Source organism: Tenrec ecaudatus, chromosome 15 (assembly GCF_050624435.1).
Source record: "Tenrec ecaudatus isolate mTenEca1 chromosome 15, mTenEca1.hap1, whole genome shotgun sequence".
Lineage (NCBI taxonomy): Eukaryota > Metazoa > Chordata > Mammalia > Afrosoricida > Tenrecidae > Tenrec > Tenrec ecaudatus.
The window spans coordinates 72894820-72908764 of record NC_134544.1 but is presented as its reverse complement, the minus strand read 5'-3'; positions in this window follow the sequence as shown (position 1 = coordinate 72908764).

The following is a 13945-nucleotide window of genomic DNA, read 5'->3' as shown; positions in this document are numbered from 1 at the left end:
TGATCATAAGCACCCCCTGTGCTTGAAGGCAAACAAGCAGCCATCTAGCTCAGAAGCAACAAAGCCCACATAGAAGAAGTACACAGCCTAAACTAATACAAGGTGTTGAATGGACCAGGTAGCAGACACCAAGGAACAAAAACAATCATTGTATGATCACCTACCTCACATAAACGCTTAAGACTAATGTGTGCATAAGCAAGTGTGGTGAAGAAGGTTGATGGTGCCCGGCTACTGAGAGCTATAGCGTCTGGGGACTTAAAGGCTTGAAAGCAAATGAGCGGCCATCTAGCCCAGAAGCAACAAAGCCCACACGGAAGCAGCACACCAACATGGGTGATCGTGAAGGGCAGAGGAGAACAGGTCTCAAACAACAAAGGCGGCAGGGGGAGGGGGGAATTCACATCACCGTGAATGAGGCGGAGTGCGTGACAGGGACCCAATGCCCATCTGTAGACAGCTGGACATCCCTTCCAGAGGGGTAGTGGGGAGGTGATGAGTCACTCAGGGTTCAGTGTAGCAACAATGAAATTCAAATCCTTCCTCTAGTTCTTGAATGCTTCCTCCCCTCCCAATTATCATGATCCCAATTCTACCTTGCGGATCTTGTTAGACCAGAGTATGTACAGCGGTGCAGTAGGGATCTGGAAACACAGGGAATCTAGGATGGATGAAACCTTCAGGACCAGCGGTGGGAGTGGGGACACCGGGAAGGAAGGGCGTGTAGAAAGGGAGAACCGATTTTGGAGATCTATATGTAACCTCCTTTCTGGGAGATGGGCAATGGGAAGGTGGGTGAGGGGAGACGCCTGGCAGTGTAAGATAAGATAAAAGAATCATTTATAAACTATTATGGGCGCAGGGGGAGGTGGGAGTGGGGAGGGAGGAGGAAGAGAAAAAAAGGAAACCGAGCTGATTCCAGGAAACCAAGTGGAAGGCGAATTTTGAGAATGACGGGGGCAATGAATGTATAAGGGTGCTTTCCTCAATTGATGTATGTATGGATTGTGTTAAGAGTTGTATGAGCCCCAATAAAAAGATGTATTAATAAAAAAACCACCGACTGTAGCCCATTCCTGAAGGTGGGGTTTATTCACACTGACTTCTCTCACTGTGTCTCCCATAGTAATAACTGGTCATGTCCCACATTCCAGCTATGGATTTACAGATATAGCTCATCCTTGTTACCTTCTCTGTAGATGACTAATCAGGTCTTCCATGAAGTCTGCATATTCTTAGCACAGCATCAGGTTATATTGGGCAATTCACTGCAAGCCCCAGGATGGCTGTACCAATAAGGATAAATTATATTGATGTATTGATCATGCTGAAGTAATTTTGGGTGATTACCACTTAATCTGTGTCTAGCCTCCTCTTTATTTCCCACTTTGAGCTCAGACCAAGGATACCCTAGAGGCAGATTATTCAAGGTGGTGAAATTGGGTCAGATGTGGATCTTAGATCAGGCTATGCTGTGTGGAACGATAGTGGATCATTCTTTGTTGGATCGTTCATGCTTCCTGGAAGGTAAGAGACCCTGGAACCTCACCCAGTAGGTATGTATGACAGGCTCAGGGAGGAACACTGCATTTTGCCTCTGGAAGCCCCTAAGGTGGAGCTCAAAGGTATTCATCCCTGTGCTATCATCCTGATGATGAAGCATTCACTAATGACTGCTGCTAATTTGTCCACCCCAAGGCCTCACTTTGATTCCAGAGTTTATTGAGATGTCCATGTGCCAAGGGTGTCCAGTCAGCATTTCACAGGTTAGGTCCGAGGGGTGTTGGCCCACAGTTGTTATCATGAGTGACTCTTTGAGGACTTTCTTCTTCATGAGTGGCGAACACCAGTGTGCTCTCACAGGGAGTTCCTGGCACTGGACACACAAGGTGTACATAGGATTGACATGTTTCCAGTTTTGAGGGAAGATACAGCCCCACCAAATATGTCTTGTGAGGTTAATTTGTTGGCTCACGCTGATCTAAAGGATGCCTGGAGCCAAATATTTTAGGGTTGTCAGCGCACACTTGTAGAGGGAGTATACAAAATCATTCTCTGAGCCCTTTCCCTAGGTCTGAGTAAAAGGCCATTGTTAGTTTTGAAAAATGGATACAATGGTACAAAGATACAAAATGGTATATACCTTTAATTTTCTGCCTCTTGCATCTTTTGTGATGTGTCTTCTGGGTTGAGGGCAGGGAAGGGGTTGTTGAAAGCCATTAAGACTCAACCTTGAAATGGCTGAGAATCTCATGACCTGTGTCAGTATTTGCTGATTTCTTCTGCAGCTTTACGTTTTGAACAGACTATTAGGAACAGAAAGTATGCAAGGTCGGGGAAAACAGGTTGTTTAATTTTCTCAAGGACATCTGGCTTGGAGGAAGACAGAGTTGCTATGTGTATCAAATGTGCTGGCTTGAATATGAGATAATTTACCCCTGGTTGTTTCTGCATGGATAAAAGGATTATGTTGAATAAACTTGGGGCTTCAGTATTCACTGTTGCCTTCCCAATACTTTCTGTCTCTCTTTTTCCCCCCTTAATCCTAACTCCCTCTTTCAGGGCTGTTCAACTTGTTGGCTTGCTCCAACAAGGGGTCGATGACAAAATAACCAGTAATTAATATGACTTGTTTAACATGGGTTTCGCTACATCTTTGAGGAAGAAGCCAGATGAAATTGGGGTTGACAAATTAGTAAATCAGTACAAGTGAGCCCTCAGGCACCTTGCTTATTGAATAACACATCACTGCATATGTCTAATAGCAGAAAAGATTCCTTGAGACCAGGACACAGGAGAAGGGAAACCCACAAAAGACCCGTGATATGGACATGATGTTGTTTATCATATATAAACATTTATAAACCACGTTATTCTGCCACTGCCATGTATTAGATGCAAATGATTTAAGAGTTTATTGGAAATGTGCCTGTGATTCCTGGTTTTGTCTGTCTACCTACCTTAGTTCCTTCATTTAGGTAAAGTCTGAGAGAAAAGACAGCACCACATACTTAATTAGCAATGGGAGTTTCTTGATGGGTTAGATTTGGGTTCACTTTAGGGTTGTAGGGTGCTAGAGTCAGAGTCTGTACCTTAGATTGGAATGTAGGTCTTGGGATTAATGTTCCCTGTTCAAGAACAAGGGTTAATGAATAGAAATGGAACCTAAGTGTCAGAAATTAAGAGTCAGATGTTAGTGGGCAAATTAAAGGGCTTGATGTTTAGAATGTGTCCTTCCTAACAGCTTATGTTTACAGTTGCTTAGGGCTTATGTATTATGGTATAAAGATGTACAGTTATGATTTAAACAGTACCATTTTGGAAGTTGGTTTCTGAATTTGAGACTTCTAAGTTGTGCTCATGATTTTAAAAATTGGGATAAATGAATTAGGCTATTTTTTAACAAATTGGTTATGGGTATCAGGCAATGCTCAGGGTGTTAATAGCCATTCTGATGGTGAGGGGCTTTTCAGGTAGTTAGGGGTTCAGTGTTTGAGGAAATGATCAGTGTGTTGTATGGATGCCCAGTATGTTCAGTTGTAAGGGCTAATAGTTTGGGAGATGTTGTTTAGAAATTAATGGTTTGTGAATTAAGTATCAAAAGTTATTTTTGCATGTTGAAATGTAGCCTACACCATTTTTATATTTGTTAGCTATTTATGTCATATCTTGAATCTAGTATAGATATGATTATTAATTTATGATTAGAAGAATTTTAATTTCTCTTTGGAAGTCTCTGTTCTTTCTTAACCAATCTTATTCTGATTGCTGTAGTTTTTACTATCAGTTGTGAAAGTGGATATTCTCATACTTTTTCTGAGGTGGGGTGATGTTGTTTCTCATTCCTCTAATGACGTTTCTCATTCCTCTAATGATATTTTGACTCCCCCCCCTTAGAAATGTTTATTAGCATACTAACATGTTGAACTATATCAGTTCTATTTTTAATTATAGAGGGTTTTTTCCCCCTTAACATTAGAGACTTTGAATTTAGTATGTTTTCTGTGTCTATTTAGAGAATTATTTATTTTTTACATTAATTGCTATATTACAGTGTTTCTTTTTTCTTATATTAAATCAACTCAAGGACAGATTTCAATTAATCTTGGTATATAATTAATTTAATGTGTTGTCTGACTCAGTTCCCAATTTTATAAACAACTTTTTCATATAGATCCATTATCAATACAAGGGTACACTTTACTTGCAATATCATTATCTGCCCTTGGTATCAGGTTATTACTGGTCTCATAGAAAATGTTACTAAGTGTACTCTCACAAACATTGTCATGTCTGCTCCCAATAACTTGAACTTGAAAACAAAACATAAGGTGTTTAATCAGACTGTGTGAATATTCTGATGTCAAACTGTCAGAATTTTCAACTTTAATCTGTCTTCCAGTTAGCCTTGAAGTTTTCACGGAATTTAATTTTGATTATGTTGGTTATAGACCTTCTGAGCATCCTGAAATCCACTCAACTCTCACAGATATAGCTGTGCCTAGATCCTCTGGTCTTGTAGCTGACCCCTCAGTGTAGAGGACTTTGTGATTTATGCTCCCCTTCACAGAAAAATGGTCACTCACACCTTAGTGACTGTGTGCTCACCTCACACTAGAGCCCAAGTTTGGGAAATAATCGGCCAGAAGACATGCTGGGTGGATCTTAGAGAATTTCCTTCAGCTCACCTCAAGGAGAATTGTCTAAATCCATGAGTGGCAGGAATTCCTGTTATGTTGTCATTGCTTTGTTACACACAGACACACAGAGGAAACTCATTCCTTCTTTTTAGTAAGAGAACTTATGTTCCACCAAATGTCACATGAAAGGTTTGTTGTCTGTTACCATGGAAATAACTTCTGTAAACATAACTAACACGCTGGTATTTTGTGCATGTCTGGGGTACTGATTAGTGGTTTCTGAGGTTGTTGTTGTTTCTGTTAGATGTCATTGAGTTGATTCCACATCATGGGGATCCAATACACAACAGAAGGTAACACTGCCTTCTCCTCTGCCAGACTCAAAATTTAGGATGAACCCATTGTTGTCATCATTGTGTCAGTCCATTTAGTTGGGGATTCCTATTTGTCCCTGCCCTTCTACTTTGCCACATACACTAGGGACTGCTCCCTTTTGACAACATTGTCCAAAGTACATAATATGAATCTCACTATCTTTACCTCTAACTAGCACTCTGAGCTTACTTCTTCAAAGACAGATTGGTTTGTGCCTTTGGAGACCAATGTTATTTCAGTACCCTTCACCGGAATTACAATTCAAACAAATTGATTCTTCTTCAGTCTTCCTTATTCAGTGTTCAACTTCCACATACATATGAAACAATTGAAAATGCTATAGTTTGGGTGAGGTGAACCTAGTGATCACAGTAAGATCCCTGGTCTCCAACACTCTAAACAAGCCTAATAAGGCATATCTATCCAATACAATGTGTCTATTGATCTCTTGGCTGTTACTATCACCATTCTGGGTTTTTTGCATATTTTTTCAAAAGCTAACAGTATTTCTGGAAGGAGTTAAAATTTAGTCAAGCATAAATTAAGAATATTGCTCTAGGCGGGGTTTGGAAACCAACTTTACTCCGGAACCAACCAATGTAAGAGCCCTGAGTTTAAGCCTGTTTTTAAGACAGTGAGCCTTATATTCAAGGTATGCTTGATGACTGGTATACATGAGAGAGTCTAAAACAAATTGTGCTTCTCTCTGTAGCCTGACTTTCTGATTAGTTTTAGAGGAGCACTAGTCTACACCCCTTATCCTATAACTGCAACCTCACACAGCCCTGCCTTCAGAGACACCATGGGGGTTGCAAAAGGGCAGTGACAATGATATCCAACTAGCCACTCAGGCTAATGCAGCCCTACTTTATCACAGCACAGCCTCTTCCCAGCACATGAATTTTGTGTTCCTGCCAAACTAGCTTCCTGGTGGAACATGTTTCACAAGCTCAAGCCTAGGCACTAGTTTTTGCCCTTTCCCTAGAAGACCAAGACTATGGATGGCACATCTCAAAACCCAAGCTAATAAGCCCTCTCCTATGGTGTGTGTTGTCTGACATCTGTCAGCATTACCTAGAGTTTGGAATCCAGAATCTAGGCCAAGATGACACAAGGCTTGATCAGTCATCTCTTTCCTGGATCCATCTTGTATTTTTAAGCTTCTGCCCTCACTTTGGCTCTTGTCATGACCCATTTACCTACCCCTTGATATTCCTTGACTATAGGCTGCAGTCTTTCACAATGGCGTTAAAATAGAACGTCCATAAACATAAGAGCTTTAAAGAGTAGGAAATAAGTATTCCCCTGGCTTGTTTCCTTGTATAGAATATCTCTGTCTTGACCAAGGTACCTCTAGGATGTCCTATTGGTGTCTCTCTGTCTCTTGTTGTCCACCTGTACAACTTTCTCTAGGTACCACACTATTGTGAATACATGGACTACCCAACGATAGGCATTTCTTCATGTACAATACATATTGTAATGAATACGCAGGATGCAAAAGGATTAAGGCAGGTTAAATTTGATGAAAAGCTCAGCCTGGGTTGGAGTGGCATATTTGAGCATGATTCAGCTTGATCACTTTCCCCAGATATGTTAAGGATTATGGTCTGAGGTGCTTTAAGGGCTTGTAATGAACGTTCTTCATAAAATATTCCTTTCTTCATTTAGATTGCTGGTGAAAAGATGATATTTACCTTCAATGGAGCTTGAAAATTTTGATGCCTTAAATCTACTTTATTCTAAAATAAATATTGTATAGATAGGATGTGGATCCAAAGTTGAAAATGATATGATAAATTAGTAAACTTGCTCTGTAAAGATAGAGTGGGCTCTTGTTTAATGCAAATACCCTCATATTGGAGCATGGTTTTGATCCCAAGGGGTGGGGTTGGTCACTACTTAGCACAAGAAGTGCAGGCCAAGAACCTGACATGCCTTTCTCAACATTGACTCCTCTTCTGGTTCAGAAAAAAGAAATATGGTCTAGTCTAGGGAGTTAGAAAACTCTTACTACTGTCTTGCACAGTGAGGCATCACAAGGAAGGATTTCATCTTCCGACTGGTATATGACCCAAATCCATTCACCTGACTCCAAACAGGGTCAGCCCCTCTGGAGTTCCTGGGGACAGCCCCGGCTGAGGAGCTAGAGGGGAAACAGGAGGGATCTGTGTTTCCTGAAGTCTGACCCTAGGAGAGCTCCAGTGTACAAGGGCCCAGGCTGTCCTGATGGCCAGGTTCCGAGGTCTTTGCTCATGTCCCTGAATGATAGAATTCACTGGGTAAGTAACTGATATAATTGTATTTGAAGTTAAGTTCTGAGCACTCCAACTTACAAAAGGCTCATGGAGTAGTGGTTACAGATTGGGCTGTTAACTGCAAGGTCAGTGGAGCAGAAGTATGTCACACCTGTGGTGAAAGACAGGGTGTCTACTCTTGTAAAGAGTTAGTCTTTGAGAACCACAAAGGGCAGTTCCATCCTCTCCTAAAGGATCACTATAATCGGAAGCCATTCGATGGCATTGAGTGCGGCTTTAGGTTTTGGTTGCTGATAACAGTGACAAACTCAGTATCTATTTGCTGTGTCACAACTTTGATTAAGCTGCCATTAAATACTCTCTGATCATTAACCAACACGTACATCATCTTCCCCCTGGAGGAGAATGCCTTTGAAGTAGATTGCCTGCACTCCTTTCCAGCCAGCCCCTTTCCACTTGACTGCCTAGGTGTTATCCTTGATGGAGGTCAACTTTCTGAGGACAGGACAGGGGCCATTGCCATGAGTCTTGCCTCAACTGACTTTGTGTGAACACTCTGAACCTATCTTGTAAGTGCCTCTATCTAATAATGTGCATGTTCTAATCATGGTCCAATTCCTGCTGCTGCAGACCCATTTGTACCTGTCATGTATTAATCTGCCACCAATCCTGATCTGTGACATTCCTTTTGTTCTATGCCATTTACTCAGGGTCCCAACTGAATTCTCAGTTGTTCTTTTGACCTCGTGCTAATGGCCTCCCTAAAATATATGATGTGTATGTGTGTGTGCCTGTTTCTTTTGCTATCTCTTAAGTTTAATAGATGTTCCCCTTAAATAATAATGGCATAAGGGTCACTTTTCTACCTTAATACACAATTTAGGATCATAAATGAATCAAGCTACTGTTCTTTCAGACAGAATCTTGACAGAAATAAATGCAGGTAAAGTAAAGCCCTGCAGCCTCCTGGTTTCTATCTTGAATGGGCAAATGTTACAAAGGTTTTTTACTCTGCAGATAAATGCTCATTCCACCCCCTAGCCTCAGACAAAATACACTCAACTCTGTATAGGTTGCCAAATCTAGTTCCCCAGATAAGTTCTCATATTTACACCACTTCTCCTACTAACCTTCTGCACAAAGGCACTGAGTTTTTTTGTTCTGTGGCCTGGCAATTCCACTGCTCTGTCTCAGTGTCGTGATACCACTGCCACCATGTCTGCTTCTGCTTCTTCCCAACGCTTTCTCTCTTGTGTCACAGTTCTCTGTCTTCTGAGTTGAAGAGTATCAATACAAGAATCTATTTGCAAAGTCCCCTATTTTTAGCTATTCTTTCTAGATGGTAATGAGATCCTAATTTGTTTCTGAAATGGCTCAATTAAGCCTAACGTGATGTCCAATGTGACTAATTGCCAGGTTGGGTTTTTAGACATCGTATTTGCATAGCTACAAGGGTACCAATCTATTGTTGGGCAAGCTGCCCACTCCTCTTAAACCAGAAAATCCAACCTCAATACTATCAAGTTAACACTGACTTATAGAGAACTTATAGGACAGGGTAGAACTGCCTCTGTAGGTTTCAAAGACTGTATCTCTTTAGCAGGGTAGAGAGCCGTGTCACTCTAGGGAGGAGAAAGTGCCATCTTTCTTTTTAGGAGAAATATGTGGGTTCCAACTGTTGACCTTGGGGTTAGCAGCCCAACAGTAACCACTGTGCCACCAGAACTCATTTCTTTCATACACTTTGGCGGATGCCAAACCCACGTAAATATTTGGAAGGATTTAAGGGGCCATAGCTAGAAAAACTGTATACTTGCATAGGCCAAATAACAAATTACATTAAGTACTACAAATAATGCTACATTAAAAACATTGTTTACCTTGGGATTGAAAAATGCACTCATTATGGGCAAATGTATACTTCATTTAAAAAACAAACATATATATATATATATATATACACGCACATCGGTTTCAATCTAATATGATACATAAGTGCTTATTTTGGTGTCCTGGCTTTGACATGTAGTAAGAGTTGTACTTCTAACCTCATGATCAGAGGCAAAAATCCCATTAGCTGCCTGTTGTGGCTCTAGAGGTGCAGAAACTCTGCACAGCAGTTTTATAGTGTCCTAAAGTGTGCTGACATGTCTAACTCTACTTGATAGTGTGTTTTAAAGGGTTTCTAAAGTGATGTTGTAATTTATAGTTCCCCTAGAAAATAATTTTAAATTTATAACAGCTTTTTATATAGCTCATTTGAAATGCTTCCAGATGCTTTAATTAACAATCATCTTTAAAGTTCAATGACTTGTCATTCTCCTTGAGTCATACAGTAAGGAATTGATAATTGTGTATTCTGTGAGGTAGGGACAAGCTCTTTTGTTTCTTCCTTTTGACATGTATATTTGATTGTCCAATCTCCATTTGTTATAAAGACATCTTATATTCACATGTCTGAAAATTGTGAATTTTAAATTTTATTGCTCAGGGTAAAAGCATATTTTCTGTCACTCAATAAAGAGACCATTACCAGTATTGGGGACTTTGTGTGTTAAGAAGTGCTAAGAACAGTATCAGCATCTGGACCTACGTGTTATGCATTACATTGTATTCTCCCATCAGTCTCCAGATTGTGCATCACCAGCATCTTAGAGGAAAGAGGAAGAAGTCCTTTGTTGGACTATTATTATTTCTGGGGTGGCATCATGAGAGATTCAAATTTGTGAACATCATTAGAGCTGATCCAGATAAGACAAAAATAAGAGCATCTCATTTGCTGGCAGTTCTAAGGACCAAAGAAAATGACCAATGCTCAGGTGATTCTGATGTATTTTATCCTTTTCTGTATGTCCTACTGGAATTGTAGGAGCCTGTGTATTATTGATTCAGTTCATTGGAAAAGTGGAAATCTGAAATAGAAGTTAGAGATGAACTTTTATTCTGATTTCAACATTGGGCTGGAGAAGATTATGAATATATTGATCATAGGGATAACACTAAACTATTTACATTGAGCATAATATGTCGCTAAGGATTTTTGGATGATGGTATCTTTCAATTCATTATTCTGTGGCCAACCCATGAGAATCATTCAAATTAAATGCTATTCCTTGTTTTTAGTGAGAAATAAGATCACGTCTTTTGGAGAGTTCAGTATTCCATGGGATTTTTGCCTGAGTTTCTTTCATGTTTCTTTCTGAAGGTGATGTGTTATGTGATTTCCCAAATATCAACATTCTCTTTAATGCATCTAAAATGGGCCTTGTAGCAATAGTGGTTTAAAAATGGCTGACAGTTTCTAACATCCTCTAACTATAGATGTAGGAGAGCGAATCAACCATCAGCATCAGCTTAAACATACCTATCCCCTCCAATGGCTTTCCAGTTCTGACAGCAGTTATCTCTACCTTAGTTTTCTCCTTCTAAGTTTCAGAATTCTTTCCAGTGGCCACATACCAATTATAGTATGGAGTCATAGGTTCAAGTTTTATTAAACAACAGAATGTAACTTGGTATCAGAATCAATGCGCTACACATTGGGATTCCTACTAAGGAAACATGGAGGCAAAATTTGCTCTTGTTCAGGGCAGGCCAGTTTTCTCTTTCTGCTATCAGACATTTTCCCTTCTAAAGATAGGCTCATTCCTTACTTCCATCTGTATAGGCTCCTCTTAACTCCTTGAGGATATCTTCCTCTTGATCTTGCCTGCCTGCCCCACTATCTTGGCTGAAAAGCCCTTTATGGACCTGTCACCATTAGCTCTGTTGCTGTGTCTTTTCTCCCATTGTCATTATCTCCATTGGTACAGCTCTTGACACATGAATAGTACAGTTCATTTTGCAGGAACATCAGACTAGTCCCTATGAGGTAGAGGTTTAAGCTGTTCTGTGATTTGCTGTGCAGTATCTCACAAAAGTAAATAGCTATCAAGTAAATAACTCTTCAGGTTGTGGAAACTGGTGAGTGCCAAATCCATAGTTCATGTATCAGTCTGGAGGGTTCTCCTCATTAATGTGTTTGTAAATGGTGATGAACCAGATCCTCAGGTAGACAATAGTCCACTGCCTCACAAGTTGAAGTTGTTGAATCTGGTCAGACAAGTTAGGGGATGGTGAGGAACCCAAATGGGAAGGTCACACAACATTGTTGGCTTATAGTGGTGGAAACTCTCAAATCAGGTCACACATGTGGCCCCTCAATTGCAGGGATGTCAAGGAAATGGTTAATGTATTTCTGGAAGTTGGCAAATCCCCAAACCATGGGTTCATTCTGAACTATGTGCATAAAATTGCAGACGGCTTTGACAGCACCAAACAAAGTGGCACATAAGAACATGGCAATGACAGTAACAACACCAACAAGCTAACAAACAAGCCACTGACATACAAAATTTAAAAGGAGAAAAAGACAATAAATAAATAGACAGATAGATAAATAAATTAATTAATTAAATCCGGGGCGGGGGGGAAGCCTGTTAATAGTTTAAGATCTGTTTGTTTACCTCCAAGGGTGTTTTCCAGATGAGTCTGATGGGGTGCAATGTCCTGGCCCCAAAGTCCATCCTTTATACTCCCTCGGGACCTCCTTGCTCTGCTTCCCCCACTGCTACATTGCACGCCCCCAGTGTTTTGCCTCAGTGTGGTGGGGTCAGTTCAGTCATATATCCCACACTATGTCTCCAGTGTTTTCCTGTGTAGGGCCATGTGTCAGTGCAGGATGTCGCATCTCACAATGGGGCCAGGTATATGATCCTCTCTGTACATTGGACCCTCCGAGCCGGGCTATCTTCCTCTGAGCTTGGTGGGCCCAGGTCTGCTCCACCCCATTCTTCTTCCTTGGCTTCAGCTTCCTTATGGGTGTGGTCAGTTCCTTTCCCACACTAGATGATCTATTTTCATTTTCTGTGGCACTCCCTTCCAAGATGGGGGTCAGGCTGATTCTGGTTAGGGCCGGCATAGGGGTGTTTTTGTGGATTCCTCTGTGCGTTACATTGCCCTCCTGGTCTGGCGCGTCATGGTGGGGTCTGTATGCACTTTCTAGTTCTGTGGAGACACAACCAATACTCTCCCCCTGGGTGAGTTAGTGCCCTGTTTCCCCTGTGCCATGAACTCAGTTTCTCCCCACTCCAATTCTCCCTTCCCTTATTTATGTTGGATTCTAATGTACCTCCCTAGGTGTGGCCTGCTCTCCATCCAACTATCAATGCTTCCACCTGTTTATTGCGAGATAAGCGTTTATTCTTCTATTCCTGGCATTCTAATTGTACTTACCTCAGGGAACTCATGTTATACCTGGCCTTTTGAATTTAGTTTACCTCGCTTAATATGATTCCTTGCAGCTCTTCCCATGAAACGACATGTTTCACGTGATCATCCATACTTTTCAGTGCTGCATAGTACTCCATTGTGTGTATGTGCCAGAGTTTACTAATCCATTCATCTATTGATGGAAACTCAGGCTGTTTCCAAGTCTTTGAGATTGTGAATTGTGCCACAATAAACACTGAAGCACAGATGACTGGTCGTGTTTTATTTGTTGCTTCCACTGGGTATATGTCCAGTAGACGGATGACTGGGTCTTAAGGTAGATAAATTTCCATTTTCTTTAAGTATCTCCAGATCGCTTTCCACAGTGGCTGTACAAATCTACACAACCACCAGCAGTGGAGGAGGGTTCCTACTTCACCACAGCCCCTCCAACACTTGTTGCTCTCTGATTTGGGCTAGCCTCAGGGGTGTTAGGTGGTATCTCATGGTTGTTTTGATATGCATTTCTCTTATGGCTAATGACCTGGAACACTTTCTCATATTCTTATTGGCCATATGGGTCTTCTCCCTAGTGAAAGTTCATTTCAGTTCTTTTGCCCATTTCCTTAGGGGGTTAACTGTTTTCCTCTTTTTGCAGGTCATGATGGTGTTGTAGATTTTAGTAATGAGCCCTTTGTCCGATGTGTCATTACTAAAAATCCTCGCCTAGTCTGTGGGTTGTCTTGTCACCCTCTTGGTGAAGTCTTTCGAAGTGCACAGGTACTTTATTCTTATTAAATCCCATTTGTTGATTTCCAGTTCACCTGTGTGTGTACCCTTCTCTATTGCAGTGAGCCTATGAGTTCCCTGGGTCAGTGCTCTGAGGTTACTCCCAATTCCTTCCTTGATGGTCCTTATGGTTTGGAGTTTAACTTCTAGGTCTGTGATCCACCTTGAATTTATTCTTGGGCATGAGGTGAGGTAAACATCTTGCTTCATCTTTCTACATGTAGGAATCCATTGTTCCCAGCACCACTTGTTAAAAAGGGCATCGCTTCCCACTTGATGGTTTGGGGATCCTTATCGAAGATCAGTTGTCTATATGCTGATGGTTTTATTTTGGGGGTATCCTTTTCCACTGGTCTGAGTGTCTGTCATTGTGCCATTACCATGCTGTTTTGACCACTGTAGCTGTGTAATAGGCATTAAAATTGGGTAAGGCAAGTCCTCCAACTGTGTCCTTCTTGAGGAGTTCTCGGCTAATTCTGGGTTTCTTCCCTCTCCATATGAAAATGGTGGTCAGTTTGTCCATTTCTTTGAAGAAGGTTGATGGTATTTGCAATTGTATAGCATTGAACTTGTAAAGTGCTTTAGGTAGGACTGTCATCTTTATTATGTTACGCCTTCCAGTCCAAGAGCAGG